Raw genomic sequence first — 21022 nt, forward strand, 5'->3', positions numbered from 1 at the left:
TACTGCTCTAAAGATAATGACTGCAAGTGCAAGAACTATCAATTTCTTTTAAAGGCTTTCCAAACAAGGACTATCAATAACATCTTTCCAAACAAAGACAATGAATGCAAGTGCATAACTTACTTGGAAAACAAGCCTCTTCTGCCTCCGGTCCGGCAGAGGGAACTCAATTTTCCTGTCCAACCTTCCTGGACGCAACAGAGCAGGATCTAGAGTATCCGCCCGATTGGTCGCCATTATAACCTTCACATTCACTGTCCGATCAAATCCATCCATCTGCATTGCATACAACATTCACAATGATAAATACTCGGACCAGTCAATGCATGAGAAAGTTGCACACAATAATCTTAACAATAGCCTTTTCAGAAAGTTACTTCCTATCCTTAAAAAAACTACAGATACCAATTCTAAGAGCATGTATACATTTTGTAAAATTGGACACTAAAGAGCTTGAGCTTTACAATCTAAGTCACAGCTATTTTATTTATTTACATCTATATGCATGTTCCAAATGCATTATTTTCTAGGGTTAGAAGTGGCAAACAACTTGAGTTCCAGCAAACCTACTTGATTGAGTAGCTCCATCAGAATTCGCTGAACTTCTCGGTCAGCCCCGGTCTGAGAATCGAATCGAGCAGTGGCTATGGCGTCAACCTCATCAATGAATATTATAGCCGGGGCATTCTCTTTAGCCAAGCGGAATACATCCTGAACCATCCTTGGGCCCTAAGATGAGATAAATGATACAATGCATCAACAAAAGACCTGATAAGTAGCAAACCAAAGAAAAACTTCACATAGTAGCAAATTCTTGTGTAAACCCTAAGAGGAATGTATGAAAGACTTAAATACCAGAATATTAAGAAGCATCACATAACATCACTGACAACATGAATAATACGCTAAATATGTTTCTGGATGCATCACATAGTAGTTTATTTGCGTTGGTAATGCATACAGTAACTAAATATGGTTTGCATATAAGATGCATCATAATAATATAAACAAAAAGGAACATGTGTCAGATGTTCACAGTATGCTTCAGTTCAAACAAGTGCTATTTTTTAACGAACTGGGAATCTTGCGCATAATAAAGGAAATCTAAGCAACACATAACAAACTAGGAATCTATTGCATGGTCAAAGCTTAATGCATGCAATAGTTTTTGTGATAGTATAAGGACAACCGAATGCAGAAACAAGGTTACAACTATCCGCATCTTACCTCACCCAAGTACTTCTACACAAACTCCGAGCCAACCACTCTGATAAAAGCAACAGTAGTGTGATGTGCCACAACTTTAGCAAGCATGGTCTTACCAGTGCCTGGAGGACCATAGAGCAGCACCCCTCTTGGAGGATCAATACCAAAAGCAACCAATCCAGCATCACCCCTATTGTAGGAGTCGACAACACTGTCGTTGATCTCATTGCTTCTCTGCCCACTAGGGGTTCGACGAGCAGTCCCCCAGCCATTACGGCGGTTATACCTACAACAAGTGATGTCGATGTTGTGCGTGAAGACACCCTCCCTGCAACAAGTGTCTGCTCCGCCACAGCGCACAACACCTGCTCGACCTCAGGTCTGGGCACCGCCGTCGGCACCATCCAGGCTACCGTGGTACCCCTTTACATGGCGGTCGTGCTCCCGTTCGATCCGCAGTTTCTGAAATCTGTGTCTCCTGTGATGTGCAACCTGCCAGCGGCCATGACGGAGATGGACTCAACAGCCTTGCTCAAGCTCCTGCCCACTTTGGAGTATCCCTGTGACACAAGCCAATCATTAGTAGTGACAGTCAGAATCCTACCTTCCGATGTTACATGTTATGAGTTCTTGACATTGCCATGGGATCCTGGACAACCAGCAATATATTTATCTGCATTAATCCATGCTCAAGGCTATGAGGCGAACAAGGCAGAATTCTTGCCTGCTGTTCAAGTGCTTGGGTGGGACCTGATTAGTGGTTTCCATCATGAGAAGCCATGGGACCCTGGAACTTCCTTGTTGACCGCGCAATCTCGCATTACATACATGATGGGTTCTGTCGTGGAATTGTCACGGCAGATGTCCTTAGTGCCATGGACATAGCACTATAGATGGAGTAGAAGGTGGTTGTGGAGAAGACAAAAAGGGAGAAGATAGTCTCACATCAACTAGGCGTATCAACGGGCTATGGAGATGGCCATCAATAGATATCAATGTGAGTGAGTAGGGATTGCCATGCAACGGATGCACTAGAGCTATAAGTGTATGAAAGCTCAACAAAAGAAACTAAGTGGGTGTGCATCCAACTCGCTTGCTCACGAAGACCTATGGCATTTTGAGGAAGCCCATCATCGGAATATACAAGCCAAGTTCTATAATGAAAGATTCCCACTAGTATATGAAAGTGACAACATAGGAGACTCTCTATCATGAACATCATGGTGCTACTTTGAAGCACAAGTGTGGTAAAAGGATAGTAGCATTGTCCCTTCTCTCTTTTTCTCTCATTTTTTTATTTTTTTATTTGGGCCTTTTCTCTTTTATGGCCTCTTTTCTTTCTTTTTTTTATTTGGGCTTCTTTGGCCTCTTTTATTTATTTTCGTCCGGAGTCTCATCCCGACTTGTGGGGGAATCATAGTCTCCATCATCCTTTCCTCATTGGGACAATGCTCTAATAATGATGATCATCACACTTTTATTTACTTACAACTCAATAATTACAACTCGATACTTAGAACAAGATATGACTCTATATGAATGCCTCCGGCGGTGTACCGGGATGTGCAATGACTCATGAGTGACATGTATGAAAGAATTATCAATGGTGGCTGTGCCACAAATACAATGTCAACTACGTGATCATGCTAAGCAATATGACAATGATGAAGTGTGTCATAATAAACGGAACGGTGGAAAGTTGCATGGCAATATATCTCGGAATGGCTATGGAAATGCCATAATAGGTAGGTATGGTGGCTGTTTTGAGGAAGGTATATGGTGGGTTTATGGTACCGGCGAAAGTTGCGCGGTATTAGAGAGGCTAGCAATGGTGGAAGGGTGAGAGTGCGTATAATCCATGGACTCAACATTAGTCATAAAGAACTCACATACTTATTGCAAAAATCTATTAGTTATCGAAACAAAGTACTACGCGCATGCCCCTAGGGGGATAGATTGGTAGGAAAAGACCATCGCTCGTCCCCGACCGCCACTCATAAGGAAGACAATCAATAAATAAATCATGCTCCGACTTCATCACATAACGGTTCACCATACGTGCATGCTACGGGAATCACAAGCTTCAACACAAGTATTTCTCAAATTCACAACTACTCAACCAGCATGACTCTAATATTACCATCCTCATATCTCAAAACAATCATCAAGTATCAAACTTCTCTTAGTATTCAACACACTCATAAGAGAATTTTATTATTAATCTTGTATACCTAGCATATTAGGATTTTAAGCAAATTACCATGATATTTAAGACTCTCAAAATAATCTAAGTGAATCATGAGAGTTCATCTATTTATTCAAAATAAAACTACCACCATGCTCTAAAAGATATAAGTGAAGCACTAGAGCAAATGACAAACTACTCCGAAAGATATAAGTGAAGATCAATGAGTAGTCGAATAATTATGCAACCATGTGAAGACTCTCTAACATTTAATAATTTCAGATCTTGGTATTTTATTCAAACAGCAATCAAAGCAAAACAAAATGGCATCTACGAATAGCAAACATTAGGTGAAGAAGCAAAAAACTTAGGATCAACCGAAACTAACCGATAATTGTTGAAGAAGAAAGGTGGGATGCCAACCAGGGCATCCCCAAGCTTAGATGCTTGAGACTTCTTGAAATATTATCTTGGGGTGCCTTGGGCATCCCCAAGCTTGAGCTTTTGTGTCTCCTTAATTCCTCTCATATCACGGTCTCCCTAAATCTCAAAAGCTTCATCCACACAAAACTCAACAAGGACTCGTGAGATAAGTTAGTATAAACCACTGCAAAACCTTATCATACTCTACTGTAGAAAATCACTAAAATTAGTATTCAACATTGCATACTAAATGCCTCTGCATATTTAATAGTCCTATCCTCAAATAGAATCATTAAAGAAGCAAACATATGCAAACAATGCAAACATAACAGCAATCTGCCTAAATAGGATAGTCTGTAAAGAATGCTGCAACATCCATACTTCGCTAGCTCCAAAAATTATGAAAGAAAATTTCCACTGTAGTAAGTTTATCAGATCTTAATATGCAAAAGATTTCAACATTTTATCATATTCTGACTTTTCTAGGGAATTATTGCAACAACAGTAAACTTTCTGTTTTCAAACAGCAACATGTGGGCTTCTAAAATAGGCATAGTAAAGGCTATCAATGCCACTTTTATTGAAATAAAAGATGTAAAACATTGTTATAAATAACAGAAAGCAAATCTTAACAAAATAAATTGATGCTCCAAGCAAAATACATATCATGCGGTGAATAAAAATATAGCTCCAAGTAAAGTTACCGATGAACGAAGACGAAAGAGGGGATGCCTTCTGGGGCATCCCCAAGCTTAGGCTCTTGGTTGTCCTTGAATATTACCTTGGGGTGCCTTGGGCATCCCCAAGCTTAGGCTCTTGCCACTCCTTATTCCATAGTCCATCGAATCCTTACCCAAAACTTGAAAACTTCACAACACAAAACTTAACAGAAAACTCGTAAGCTCCGTTAGTATAAGAAAACAAAAGACCACTTCAAGGTACTGTAATGAACTCATTATTTATTTATATTTGTGTTAAACCTACTGTATTCCAACTTCTCCATGGTTTATAAACTATTTTAATAGCCATAGATTCATCAAAATAAGCAAACAACACACGAAAAACAGAATCTGTCAAAAACAGAACAGTCTGTAGTAATCTGGATCAAACGTATACTTCTGGAACTCATAAAATTCTCAAATAAATTGGTGGACCTGAGGAATTTATCTATTAATCATCTGAAAAAATAATTAACTAAATAACACTCTCCAAATAAAAATGGCAGCAATTCTCGTGAGCGCTAAAGTTTCTGTTTTTTACAGCATGATCAACTAGACTTCACCCAAGTCTTCCCAAAGGTTCTACTTGGCACAAACACTAATTAAAAGCATAAAACCACATCTAAACAGAGGCTAGATGAATTATTTATTACTAAACAGGAACAAAAAGCAAGGAATAAAAATAAATTTGGGTTGCCTCCCAACAAGCGCTATCGTTTAAAGCCCCTAGCTAGGCATGATGATTTCAATGATGCTCACATAAAGGATAAAAATTGTAACATAAAGAGAGCATCATGAAGAATATGACTATAACATTTAAGTCTAACTAAATTCCTATTCATAGGGATTTTGTGAGCAAACAACTTATGGGAACAATAATCAACTAGCATAGGAGGGCAAAACAAGCATAACTTCAAAAATTTAAGCACATAGAGAGGAAACTTGATATTATTGCAATTCCTACAAGCATATATTCCTCCCTCATAATAATTTTCAGTAGCATAATGAATGAATTCAACAATATAACCAGCACCTAAAGCATTCTTTTCATGGTCAACAAGCATAGAATTTTTATTACTCTCCACATAAGCAAAATTCTTCTTATTCGGAATAGTGGGAGTATCATAGGAAACTTGAATACTATAAATTGTTTCCACATTAAAAGAGTAATGTTCAGAGAAGGGGTAATCATAACCATGACAAGTTTTATAAATATAATCACTACTTTTTATGGCATAAGTATCATCACAATGATCATCATAAGTAGGAGGCATGCTATCATCATTATAAACTTGCATATCAAACCTTGAGAGACTAAAAATATCATCTTCATTAATCACAGCTTCCCCAAGCTTGGGACAAACATTAATTGCAGCAAATATATTCTCAAAAACATCATATTCATCAAACATAGCATCCCCAAGATTGGGCCTTTTCATATCATAAGCATAATCACTTTCATCATCAATAGTATGGATAGCACCAATAGTATAGCAATTATCATATTCTTCCAAGAAAGTGCCAAAAAGATTTCCAAGATCATAAGAAGTATCATTACCTTCCACAATTATATTTTCATGAGGCACAATAGTAATAGGAGCAGCATTATTTGGGAGAGATATCTTTTTACCTCTCTTCCTTTTTCTTTTATTCTTCTTCACCACATCATGTGTGGGTTCAATCCTCTTTTTGGAGCTCCTTATTAATGAGATTGGTTGAATAGGAGGCTCCTCCTCGTTACCTGATTCATCATAGGAAATAATAGGAGGATATTGGGAAGTATCTTCCCTTTCATTAGTATTCTCTTCATCTTCTATTTGTTTTCTTTTCTTTATGTAGTTGGCAATATAAGGATTTTCAATACAATTCACCGCACAATACATATAAATTTCCTCTAGATCAAAACCAAGAAGTTTATAACGGGCAAATTCCGGAAGATAGTTAGTTATACGTTTCATTTCTTCATAGCCCATAAGCAAACTAAGTTCATTATAGTGTGCAAGGGAAATCAAGTCATCACAATTTTTGGACACGATTATATCATGAAACAATTTGCATCAGATAGCTAAATGACCACTTTTGTTGCAAAGTCCACAAGTACGGCCAAGAAAATTTAAATTTTCAGCACAATCATCTAGCCTTTCTTGCAACAATTTAGTTTCTAAGTACTTATGCCTCATGCAATATCTATCTTCCCTATTTGGTGTGTACTTACAAACGCAGTCTACTCCACAAAAATTGACATGTTTATAGGAGGCATTTTCATCATAACTAGTGCAATCATCATTAGCATCATGGATATTCAAAGAAGTCATACTAATAACCTTGCAATCATGCTCATCATTCAAATATTTAGTGCCAAACATTTTATAGATTTCTTCTTCTAGCACTTGAGCACAATTTTCCTTTCCACCATACTCACGAAAGATATTAAAAATATGAAGCGTATGAGACAAACTTAATTCCATTTTTTTGTAATTTTCTTTTATAAACTAAACTAGTGATAAAACAAGAAACTAAAAGACTCAATTGCAAGATCTAAAGATATACCTTCAAGCACTCACCTCCCTAGCAACGGCGCCAGAAAAGAGCTTGATGTCTACTACACAACCTTCTTCTTGTAGACGTTGTTGGGCCTCCAAGTGCAGAGGTTTGTAGGACAGTAGCAAATTTCCCTCAAGTGGATGACCTAAGGTTTATCAATCCATGGGAGGCGTAGGATGAAGATGGTCTCTCTCAAGCAACCCTGCAACCAAATAACAAAGAGTCTCTTGTGTCCCCAACACACCCAATACAATGGTAAATTGTATAGGTGCACTAGTTCGGTGAAGAGATGGTGATACAAGTGGTATATGGATGGTAGACAATAGTATTTGTAATCTGAAAATATAAAAACAGCGAGGTAACTAATGATAAAAGTGAGCGTAAACCGTATTGCAATGCGTTGAAACAAGGCCTAGGGTTCATACTTTCACTAGTGTAAGTCCTCTCAACAATAATAACATAATTGGATCACATAACTATCCCTCAACATGCAACAAAGAGTCACTCCAAAGTCACTAATAGCGGAGAACGAACGAAGAGATTATGGTAGGGTACGAAACCACCTCAAAGTTATTCTTTCTAATCAATCCGTTGGGCTATTCCTATAAGCGTCACAAACAGCCCTAGAGTTCGTACTAGAATAACACCTTAAGACACAAATCAATCAAAACCCTAATGTCACCTAGATACTCCAATGTCACCTTTGTTGGGGAACGTAGCAGAATTTAAAAATTTTCTACGCATCACCAAGATCAATCTATGGAGTCATCTAGCAACGAGGGAGAGAGGAGTGCATCTACATACCCTTGTAGATCACGAGCGGAAGCGTTCAAGAGAACGGGGTTGATGGAGTCGTACTCGTCGTGATCCAAATCACCGAAGATCCTAGCGCCGAACGGATGGCACCTCCGCGTTCAACACACGTACGGAGCGAGGACGTCTCCCGCGCCTTGATCCAGCAAGGAGGAGGGAGAGGATTAGGAAGAGGGCTCCAACAACAGCACGACGGCGTGGTGGTGGTGAAGCTGCAGTACTCCGGCAGGGCTTCGCCAAGCTCGTACGGAGGAGGAGAGGTATTGGGGAGGGGAGGGGCTGCGCCTTGGATGTTGTGTGCAGCCCTCCCCTTGCCCCTCTATTTATAGGGAAGGAGGAAGAGGGCCGGCCCCCTCTAGATGAGATCTAGAGGGGGGGCGGCCAAGGGGAGGGGGCTTGCCCCCCAAGCAAGGGGGGCGCCCCTTTAGGGTTTCCCCCCCAACCCTAGGTGCATGGGCCCAAGGGGGGGATATGCCCAGCCCATGTAGGGCTGGTTCCCTTTCCTCTACAGCCCATTAGGCCCTCCGAGAGAGGTGGCCCTCCCGGTGGACCCCCGGAACCCCTCCGGTGGCCCCGGTACAATACCGATATGCCCCCGAACCTTTCCGGTGACCGTATGACAACTTCCTACATATAAATTTTCACCTCCGGACCATTCTGGAACTCCTCGTGACGTCCGGGATCTCATCCGGGACTCTGAACAACATTCGGTAATCACATACAAGTCTTCCTAACAACCCTAGCGTCACCGAACCTTAAGTGTGTAGACCCTTCGGGTTCGGGAGACATGCAGACATGACCGAGACGACTCTCCAGTCAATAACCAACAACGGGATCTGGATACCCATGTTGGCTCCCACATGCTCCTCGATGATCCCATCGGATGAACCACGATGTCGAGGATTCAATCAATCCGTATACAATTCCCTTTGTCAATCGGTACGTTACTTGCCCGAGACTCGATCGTCGGTATCCCAATACCTTGTTCAGTCCCGTTACCGGCAAGTCACTTTACTCGTACCGTAATGCATGATCCCGTGATCAACCACTTGATCACATTGAGCTCATTATGATGATGCATTACCGAGTGGGCCCAGAGATACCTCTCCGTCATACGGAGTGACAAATCCCAGTCTCGATTTGTGCCAACCCAACAAACACTCTCGGAGATACCTGTAATGTACCTTTATAGTCACCCAGTTACGTTGTGATGTTTGGCACACCCAAGGCACTCGTACGGTATCCGGGAGTTGCACAATCTCATGGTCTAAGGAAATGATACTTGACATTCAGAAAAGCTACAGCAAACGAACTACACGATCTTTGAGCTATGCTTAGGATTGGGTCTTGTCCATCACATCATTCTCCTAATGATGTGATCCCGTTATCAATGACATCCAATGTCCATAGTCAGGAAACCATGACTATCTTTTGATCAATGAGCTAGTCAACTAGAGGCTCACTAGGGACGTGTTGTGGTCTATGTATTCACACATGTATTACGATTTCCGGATAACACAATTATAGCATGAACAATAGACAATTATCGTGAACAAAGAAATATAACAATAACCATTTTATTATTGCCTCTAGGGCATATTTCCAACAGTCTCCCACTTGCACTAGAGTCAATATTCTAGTTACATTGTGATGAATCGAACACCCATGCAGTTCTGGTGTTGATCATGTTTTGCTCTAGGGAGAGGTTTAGTCAACGGATCTGCCACATTCAGGTCCATATGTACTTTAAAAATCTCTATGTCTCCATTTTGAACACTTTCACGAATGGAGTTGAAGCGACGCTTGATATGCCTGGTATTCCTATGAAACCTGGGCTCCTTGGCAAGGGCAATAGCTCCAGTGTTGTCACAGAAGAGAGTCATCGGGCCTGACGCATTGGGTATGACTCCTAGGTCGGTAATGAACTCCTTCACCCAGACTGCTTCTTGTGCTGCCTCCGAGGCTGCCATGTACTCGGCTTCACATGTAGATCCCACCACAACGCTTTGCTTGCAACTGCACCAGCTTACTGCCCCACCATTCAAAATATACACGTATCCGGTTTGTGACTTAGAGTCATCCAGATCTGTGTCGAAGCTAGCATCGACGTAACCCTTTACGACGAGCTCTTCGTCACCTCCATAAACGAGAAACATTTCCTTAGTCCTTTTCAGGTACTTCAGGATATTCTTGACCGTTGTCCAGTGTTCCATGCCGGGATTACTTTGGTACCTTCCTACCAAACTTACGGCAAGGTTTACATCAGGTCTGGTACACAGCATAGCATACATGATAGTGTTGGAAATATGCCCTAGAGGCAATAATAAATTAGTTATTATTATATTTCCTTGTTCATGATAATCGTTTATTATCCATGCTATAATTGTATTGATAGGAAACTCAGATACATGTGTGGATACATAGACAACACCATGTCCCTAGTATGCCTCTAGTTGACTAGCTCGTTGATCAATAGATGGTTACGGTTTCCTGACCATGGACATTGGATGTCGTTGATAACGGGATCACATCATTAGGAGAATGATGTGATGGACAAGACCCAATCCTAAGCCTAGCACAAAGATCGTATAGTTCGTATGCTAAAGCTTTTCTAATGTGAAGTATCATTTCCTTAGACCATGAGATTGTGCAACTCCCGAATACCGTAGGAATGCTTTGGGTGTATCAAACGTCACAACGTAACTGGGTGACTATAAAGGTGCACTACAGGTATCTCCGAAAGTGTCTGTTGGGTTGGCACGAATCGAGACTGGGATTTGTCACTCCGTGTAAGCGGAGAGGTATCTCTGGGCCCACTCGGTAGGACATCATCATATGCGCAATGTGACCAAGGAGTTGATCACGGGATGATGTGTTACGGAACGAGTAAAGAGACTTGCCGGTAACGAGATTGAACAAGGTATAGGGATACCGACGATCGAATCTCGGGCAAGTAACATACCGCTAGACAAAGGGAATTGTATACGGGATTGATTAAGTCCTTGACATCGTGGTTCATCCGATGAGATCATCGTGGAACATGTGGGAGCCAACATGGGTATCCAGATCCCGCTGTTGGTTATTGACCGGAGAACGTCTCGGTCATGTCTGCATGTCTCCCGAACCCGTAGGGTCTACACACTTAAGGTTCGGTGACGCTAGGGTTATAGAGATATTAGTATGCGGTAACCCGAAAGTTGTTCGGAGTCCCGGATGAGATCCCGGACGTCACGAGGAGTTCCGGAATGGTCCGGAGGTAAAGAATTATATATAGGAAGTGCTGTTTCGGCCATCGGGACGAGTTTCGGGGTTATCGGTATTGTACCGGGACCACCGGAAGGGTCCCGGGGGCCCACCGGGTGGGGCCACCTGCCCCGGGGGGCCACATGGGCTGTAGGGGTTGTGCCTTGGCCTAAATGGGCCAAGGGCACCAGCCCCAAGAGGCCCATGCGCCAAGAGAGAAAAAAGGGGGAGAGTCCTACAAGGGGAAGGCACCTCCGAGGTGCCTTGGGGAGGATGGACTCCTCCCCACCCTTGGCCGCACCCTTCCTTGGAGGAAGGGGCAAGGGCTGCGCCTCCCCCTCTCCCTTGGCCCTATATATAGTGGGGAAAAAGGAGGAGCAAACCAATCTAAGGCCTGGCGCCTCCCTCTCCCTCCCGTGACACATCTTCCTCCTCCCGCAGCGCTTAGCGAAGCCCTGTTGGAATCCCGCTACTTCCACTACGCCGTCGTGCTGCTGGATCTCCATCAACCTCTCCCTCCTCCTTGCTGGATCAAGGCATGGGAGACGTCTCCGTTCCGTACGTGTGTTGAACGCGGAGGTGCTGTCCGTTCGGCACTAGGATCATCGGTGATTTGAATCACGACGAGTACGACTTCATCGACCCCGTTCACTTGAACGCTTCCGCTTAGCGATCTACAAGGGTATGTAGATGCACTCTCCTTCCCCTCGTTGCTGGTTTCTCCATAGATAGATCTTGGTGACACGTAGGAAAATTTTGAATTTCTGCTACGTTCCCCAACAGTGGCATCATGAGCTAGGTCTATGCGTAGTTTCTATGCACGAGTAGAACACAAAGTAGTTGTGGGCGTTGATTTTGTTCAATATGCTTGCCGTTACTAGTATTATCTTGATTCGGCGGCATCGTGGGATGAAGCGGCCCGGACCGACCTTACACGTATTCTTACGTGAGACTGGTTCCACCGACTGACATGCACTAGTTGCATAAGGTGGCTAGCGGGTGTCTGTCTCTCCTACTTTAGTCGGATCGGATTCGATGAAAAGGGTCCTTATGAAGGGTAAATAGCAATTGGCATATCACGTTGTGGTTTTGCGTAGGTAAGAAACGTTCTTGCTAGAAACCCATAGCAGCCACGTAAAACATGCAAACAACAATTAGAGGACATCTAACTTGTTTTTGCAGGGTATGCTATGTGATGTGATATGGCCAAAGGATGTGATGAATGATATATGTGATGTATGAGATTGATCATGTTCTTGTAATAGATGATCATGGAGCCCCAAGATGGAGATCAAAGGAGCTATATGATATTGGCCATATCATGTCACTATTATTTGATTGCATGTGATGTTTATCATGTTTATACATCTTATTTTCTTAGAACGACGGTAGTAAATAAGATGATCCCTCATTAAAATTTCAAGAAGTGTTCTCCCCTAACTGTGCACCGTTGCTACAGTTCGTCGTTTCGAAGCACCACGTGATGATCGGGTGTGATAGATCCTTACGTTCACATACAACGGGTGTAAGACAGTTTTACACATGCAAAACACTTAGGGTTAACTTGACGAGCCTAGCATGTGCATAGACATGGCCTCGGAACACAGAAGACCGAAAGGTCGAGCATGAGTCGTATGGTAGATACGATCAACATGAATATGTTCACCGACGTTGACTAGTCCGTCTCACGTGATGATCGGACACGGCCTAGTTGACTCGGATCATGTAATCACTTAGATGACTAGAGGGATGTCTATCTGAGTGGGAGTTCATAAAGATGAACTTAATTATCCTGAACATAGTCAAAAGGATTTTACAAATTATGTTGTAGCTCACGCTATAGTTCTACTGTTTAGTTATGTTCCTAGAGAAAATTTAGTTGAAAGTTGATAGTAGCAATTATGCGGACTAGGTCCATAAAACTGAGGATTGTCCTCATTGCTTCATAGAAGGCTTATGTCCTTAACGCACCGCTCGGTGTGTTGAACCTCGAACTTTGTCTGTGGATGTTGCGAACATCTGACATACACATTTTGATAACTACGTGATAGTTCAGTTAAACGGCTTAGAGTTGAGGCACCAAAGACGTTTTTGAAACGTCGCGAAACATATGAGATGTTTCGAGGGCTGAAATTGGGATTTCAGGCTCGTGCCGACGTCAAGAGGTATAAGACCTCCGACGATTTTCTTAGCCTACAAACTAAGGGAGAAAATCTCAATTGTTGAGCTTGTGCTCGGATTGTCTGAGTACAACAATCATTTGAATCAAGTAGGAGTTGATCTTCCAGATAAGATAATGATGTTTCTCCGAAGTCATTACCACCAAGCTGCTAGAGCTTCGTGATGAACTATAATATATCAGGGACATATATGATGATCCTTGAGATATCCGCGATGTTTGACACCGCGAAAGTAGAAATCAAGAAGGAGCATCAATTGTTGATGGTTGGTGAAACCACTAGTTTCAAGAAGGGCAAGGGCAAGAAGGGATACTTCATGAAACGGCAATTCAGCTGCTGCTCTAGTGAAGAAACCCAAGGTTGAACCCAAACCCGAGACTAAGAGCTTCTGTAATAAAGGGAACAACCACTGGAGCAGAATTACCCTAGATACTTGGTAGATAAGAAGGCTGGCAAGGTCGATAGAAGTATATTGGATATACATTGTGTTGATGTGTACTTTACTAGTACTCCTAGTAGCACCAGGGTATTAGATACCGGTTCGGTTGCTAAGTGTTAGTAACTCGAAATAAAAGCTACGGAATAAACGGAGACTAGCTAAAGGTGAGCTGACGATATGTGTTGGAAGTGTTCTCAATGTTGATATGATCAAGCATCGCACGCTCCCTTCTACCATCAAGATTGGTGTTTGTGTTGAGCATAGACATGATTGGATTATGTCTATCGCAATACGGTTATTCATTTAAGGAGAATAATGGTTACTCTGTTTATTTGAATAATACCTTCAAATGGTCTTACACCTGAAATGAATGGTTTATTGAATCTCGATCGTAGTGATACACATGTTCATGCCAAAATATAGTAATGATAGTACCACCTACTTGTGGCACTGCCACGTAAGTCATATCGGTATAAAACGCATGAAGAAGCTCCATGTTGATGGATCTTTGGACTCACTCATTTTTGAAAAGTTTGAGACATGCGAACCATGTCTATTGGTGTGTATGCATGAAGAAAACTCCATGCAAATGGACCGTTTGAACTCACTTGATCTTGAATCACTTGAGACATGCAAATCATACCACATGGGCACGATGATTGAAAGCCTCGGTTTCAGTAAAATGGAACTAGAAAGCAAATTGTTGGAAGTAATACATTTTGATGTGTGCAGCCAATGAGTGCTGAGGCATGTAGTGGATATCGTTATGTTCTTTCTTCACAGATGATTTGAGTAGATGTTGAGTACATTTACTTGATGAATCACGAGTCTGAATTATTGAAAGGTTCAAGTAATTTCAGGGTGAAGTTGAAAGATCGTCGTGACAAGAGGATAAGATATCTATGATATGATCATAGAGATGAATATCTGAATTACGAGTTTGGCACAGAATTAAGACATTGTGGAAATTGTTTCACAACTAATACAGCCTGGAACACCATAGTGTGATGGTGTGTCCGAACATCATAACTGCACCCTATTGGATATGATGCATACCATGATGTCTCTTATCAAATTACCACGATAGTTTATGGGTTAGGCATTAGAGACAACCACATTCACTTTAAATAGGGCACCACGTAATTCCGATGATATGACACCGTTTGAACTATGGTTTAGAGAAACCTAAGCTGTCATTTCTTAAAAGTTTGGGACTACAACGCTTATGTGAAAAAGTTTCAGGCTGATAAGCTCGAACCCAAAGCGGATAAATGCATCTTCATAGGACAACCCAAAAACAGTTGGGTATACCTCCTGTCTCAGATCCGAAAGCAATTGTTTCTAGAATCGGGTCCTTTCTCGAGAAAAGTTTCTCTCGAAAGAATTGAGTGGGAGGATGGTGGAGACTTGATGAGGTTATTGAACCGTCTCTTCAACTAGTGTGTGGCAGGGCACAGGAGGTTGTTCCTGTGGCACCTACACCAATTGAAGTGGAAGCTTATGATAGTGATCATGAAACTTCAGATCAAGTCATTAACAAACCTCGTGGGATGACAAGGATGTGTACTACTTCAGAGTGGTACGTAATCATGTCTTGAAAGTCATGTTGCTAGACAACAATGAACCTACGAGCTGTGGAGAAGCGATGGTGGACCCGGATTCCGATAAATGGCTCGAGGCCATATAATCCGAGAGAGGATCCATGTATGAAAACAAAGTGTAGACTTTGGAAGAACTACTTGATGGTCGTAAGGCTGTTGAGTACAGATGGATTTAAAAGGAAGACGGACAATGATGGTAAATGTCACCATTAAGAAAGCTCGACTTGTCGTTAAGAAGTTTCCCGACAAGTTCAAGGAGTTGACTACGGTGAGACTTTCTCACTCGTAGCGATGCTAAGAGTCTGTTGGAATTATATTAGCGATTACTGCATTATTTATGAAATCTTGCAGATAGGATGTCAAAACATTGTTTCCTCGACGACATTTTCTTGAGGAAGGGTTGTATGTGATACAACCGGAAGGTTTTGTCAATCCTGAAAGATGCTAATAAGTATGCAAAGCTCCAGCAATCCTTCTAAGGACTGGAGTAAGCATCTTGGAGTTGGAATGTATGCTTTGATGAGATGATCAAAGATTTTGGGTGTATACAAAGTTTATGAGAAACTGGTATTTCCAAAGAAGTGAGTGGGAGCACTATAGAATTTCTGATGAGTATATGTTGTTGACACATTGTTGATCAGAAATGACGTAGAATTTCTGGAAAGCATATAGGGTTATTTGGAAAGTGTTTTTCAATGGAAAGCCTGGATTAAGCTACTTGAACATTGAGCATCAAGATCTATAAGAATAGATCAAAATGCTTAATGGTACTTTCAAATGAGCACATACCTTGACATGATCTTGAAGGTGTTCAAGATGGATCAGTCAAAGAAGGAGTTCTTGCCTGAGTTGTAAGGTATGAAGTTAAGACTTAAAGCTCGACCACGGCAGAATAGAGAGAAAGGACGAAGGTCGTCCCCTATGCTTAAGACGTAGGCTCTACAGTATGCTATGTTGTGTACCGCACCTGAAGTGTGCCTTGCCATGAGTCAGTCAAGGGGTACAAGAGTGATCCATGAAATGGATCACAGGACAGCGGTCAAAGTTATCCTTAGTAACTAGTGGGCTAAGGAATTTTCTCGGTTATGGAGGTGGTAAAAGAGTTCGTCGTAAAGGGTTACGTCGATGCAAGCTTAACACCTGTCCGGATAGCTCTGAGTAGAGATACCGGATACGTATAATGGAGCAACAATTTAGAATAGCTCCAAGTAGAACAGTTATTTGAAATGGCTCCAAATAGAGCGTGGTAGCTGCATCTAGGAGATGACATAAAGATTTGTAAAGCACACACGGATCTGAAAGGTTCAGACCCATTGACTAAAACCTCTCTCACAAGCAACATGATCAAACCCAGAACTCATTGAGTGTTAATCACATAGTGATGTGAACTAGATTATTGACTCTAGTAAACTCTTTGGATGTTGGTTACATGGCGATGTGACCTGTGAGTGTTAATCACATGGCGATGTGAACTAGATTATTGACTCTAGTGCAAGTGGGAGACTGTTGGAAATATGCCCTAGAGGCAATAATAAATTAGTTATTATTATATTTCCTTGTTCATGATAATCGTTTATTATCCATGCTATAATTGTATTGATAGGAAACTCAGATACATGTGTGGATACATAGAGAACACCATGTCCCTAGTAAGCCTCTAGTTGACTAGCTCGTTGATCAATAGATGGTTACGGTTTCCTGACCATGGACATTGGATGTCGTTGATAACGGGATCACATCATTAGGAGAATGATGTGATGGACAAGACCCAATCCTAAGCCTAGCACAAAGATCGTATAGTTCGTATGCTAAAGCTTTTCTAATGTGAAGTATCATTTCCTTAGACCATGAGATTGTGCAACTCCCGGATACCGTAGGAATGCTTTGGGTGTATCAAACGTCACAACGTAACTGGGTGACTATAAAGGTGCACTACAGGTATCTCCGAAAGTGTCTGTTGGGTTGGCACGAATCGAGACTGGGATTTGTCACTCCGTGTAAGCGGAGAGGTATCTCTGGGCCCACTCGGTAGGACATCATCATATGCGCAATGTGACCAAGGAGTTGATCACGGGATGATGTGTTACGGAACGAGTAAAGAGACTTGCCGGTAACGAGATTGAACAAGGTATAGGGATACCGACGATCGAATCTCGGGCAAGTAACATACCGCTAGACAAAGGGAATTGTATACGGGATTGATTAAGTCCTTGACATCGTGGTTCATCCGATGAGATCATCGTGGAACATGTGGGAGCCAACATGGGTATCCAGATCCCGCTGTTGGTTATTGACCGGAGAACGTCTCGGTCATGTCTGCATGTCTCCCGAACCCGTAGGGTCTACACACTTAAGGTTCGGTGACGCTAGGGTTATAGAGATATTAGTATGCGGTAACCCGAAAGTTGTTCGGAGTCTCGGATGAGATCCCGGACGTCACGAGGAGTTCCGGAATGGTCCGGAGGTAAAGAATTATATATAGGAAGTGCTGTTTCGGCCATCGGGACGAGTTTCGGGGTTATCGGTATTGTACCGGGACCATCGGAAGGGTCCCGGGGGCCCACCGGGTGGGGCCACCTGCCCCGGGGGGCCACATGGGCTTTAGGGGTTGTGCCTTGGCCTATATAGGCCAAGGGCACCAGCCCCAAGAGGCCCATGCACCAAGAGAGAAAAAAGGGGGAGAGTCCTACAAGGGGAAGGCACCTCCGAGGTGCCTTGGGGAGGATGGACTCCTCCGCACCCTTGGCCGCACCCTTCCTTGGAGGAAGGGGCAAGGGCTGTGCCTCCCCCTCTCCCTTGGCCCTATATATAGTGGGGAAAAAGGAGGAGCAAACCAATCTAAGGCCTGGCGCCTCCCTCTCCCTCCCATGACACATCTTCCTCCTCCCGCAGCGCTTAGCGAAGCCCTGTTGGAATCCCGCTACTTCCACCACGCTGTCGTGCTGCTGGATCTCCATCAACCTCTCCCTCCTCCATTGTTGGATCAAGGCATGGGAGACGTCTCCGTTCCGTACGTGTGTTGAACGCGGAGATGCTGTCCGTTCGGCACTAGGATCATCGGTGATTTGAATCACGACGAGTACGACTTCATCGACCCCGTTCACTTGAACGCTTCCGCTTAGCGATCTACAAGGGTATGTAGATGCACTCTCCTTCCCCTCGTTGCTGGTTTCTCCATAGATAGATCTTGGTGACACGTAGGAAAATTTTGAATTTCTGCTACGTTCCCCAACAGATAGACCCTATGGCCGAGGCATAGGGGACGACACTCATCTTTTCTCTATCTTCTGCCGTGGTCGGGCATTGAGCCGGGCTCAATCTCGTACCTTGCAATACAGGCAAGAACCCCTTCTTTGACTGATTCATTTTGAACTTCTTCAGTATCTTGTCAAGGTATGTACTCTGTGAAAGACCAATGAGGCGTCTCGATCTATCTCTATTGATCTTGATGCCTAATATATAAGTAGCTTCTCCAAGGTCCTTCATTGAAAAACACTTGTTCAAGTAGGCCTTTATGCTTTCCAAGAATTCTGTATCATTTCCCATCAACAGTATGTCATCCACATACAATATGAGAAATGCTACAGAGCTCCCACTCACTTTCTTGTAAATGCAGGCTTCTCCATAAGTCTGCATAAACCCAAACGCTTTGATCATCTCATCAAAATGAATGTTCCAACTCTGAGATGATTGCACTAGCCCATAAATCGAGCGTTGGAGGTTGCATACCTTGTCAGCATTCTTAGGATCGACAAAACCTTCCGGCTGCATCATATACAATTCTTCCTTAAGGAAACCATTAAGGAATGCCGTTTTGACGTCCATTTGCCATATCTCATAATCATAGAATGTGGCAATTTCTAACATGATTCGGACGGACTTCAGCTTCGCTACGGGTGAGAAAGTCTCATCATAGTCAACCCCTTGAACTTGTCGATAACCCTTAGCGACAAGCCGAGCTTTATAGATGGTCACATTACCATGCGCGTCTGTCTTCTTCTTAAAGATCCATTTATTTTCTATGGCTCGCTGATCAATGGGCAAGTCAGTCAAAGTCCATACTTCGTTTTCATACATGGATCCTATCTCGGATTTCATGGCTTCCAGCCATTTGTCGGAATCCGGGCCCGCCATCGCTTCTTCATAGTTCGAAGGTTCACCATTGTCTAACAACATGATTTCCAAGACAGGGTTGCCGTACCACTCTGGTGCGGAATGTGTCCTTGTGGACCTATGAAGTTCAGTAGCAACTTGATCTGAAGCTTCATGATCATCATCATCAACTTCCTCTCTAGTCGGTGCAGGCACCTCAGGAACATTTTCTTGAGCTGCGCCACTTACCGGTTCAAGAGGTAATACTTCATCAAGTTCTACCTTCCTCCCACTTATTTCCTTCGAGAGAAACTCTTTCTCTAGAAAGGACCCATTCTTGGCAACAAAGATCTTGCCTTCGGATCTGAGGTAGAAGGTATACCCAACAGTTTCTTTAGGGTATCCTATGAAGACGCATTTTTCCGACTTGGGTTTGAGCTTTTCAGGTTGAAGTTTCTTGACATAAGCATCGCATCCCCAAACTTTTAGGAACGACAGCTTAGGTTTCTTCCCAAACCATAATTCATATGGTGTCGTCTCAACGGATTTTGACGGAGCCCTATTTAAAGTGAATGCGGCAGTCTCTAAAGCATAGCCCCAAAATGACCGCGGTAAATCGGTAAGAGACATCATAGATCGCACTATATTTAATAGAGTGCGATTACGATGTTCGGACACACCATTACGTTGAGGTGTTCCAGGCGGCGTGAGTTGTGAAACTATTCCACATTTTCTTAAGTGTGTGCCAAATTCGTGACTCAAGTATTCCCCCCCACGATCTGATCGCAAGAACTTGATTTTCCTGTCACGTTGATTCTCAACCTCACTCTGAAATTCCTTGAACTTTTCAAAGGTCTCGGACTTGTGTTTCATTAAGTAGACATACCCATATCTACTCAAGTCATCAGTGAGGGTGAGAACATAACGATAGCCACCGCGAGCCTCAACACTCATTGGACCGCACACATCAGTATGTATGATTTCCAATAAGTTGGTTGCTCGCTCCATTGTTCCTGAGAACGGAGTCTTGGTCATTTTACCCATGAGGCATGGTTCGCACGTGTCAAATGATTCGTAATCAAGAGACTCTAAAAGTCCATCTGCATGGAGCTTCTTCATGCGTTTGACACCTATGTGACCAAGGCGGCAGTGCCACAAGTATGTGGGACTATCATTATCAAGCTTACATCTTTTGGTATTCACACTATGAATATGTGTAGCATTACGCTTGAGATTCATTAAGAATAAACCATTCACCATCGGAGCATGACCATAAAACATATCTCTCATATAAATAGAACAACCATTATTCTCGGATTTAAATGAGTAGCCATCTCGAATTAAACGAGATCCTGATACAATGTTCATGCTCAAAGCTGGCACTAAATAACAATTATCGTAGGTAAATGTAGAGGTAGCGTGCCGACGGCGATCACATCGACCTTGGAACCATTCCCGACGCGCATCGTCACCTCGTCATTCGCCGGTCTCCACTTATTCCGCAGCTCCTACTTTGAGTTACAAATGTGAGCAACCGCACCGGTATCAAATACCCAGGAGCTACTACGAGTACTGGT

General features: G+C 42.7%; 1 pseudogene; it reads right to left on the reverse strand.

The window, feature by feature from the left end:
• The window catches only part of LOC125533113 (26S proteasome regulatory subunit 6B homolog), a 33580-nt pseudogene that overhangs the window by 610 nt on the left and 11948 nt on the right, over positions 1–21022 (reverse strand).

This window comes from Triticum urartu, chromosome 1A, assembly GCF_056163025.1.
Source record: "Triticum urartu cultivar PI428250 chromosome 1A, HENAU_Tu73, whole genome shotgun sequence".
In the NCBI taxonomy this organism is placed as follows: domain Eukaryota; kingdom Viridiplantae; phylum Streptophyta; class Magnoliopsida; order Poales; family Poaceae; genus Triticum; species Triticum urartu.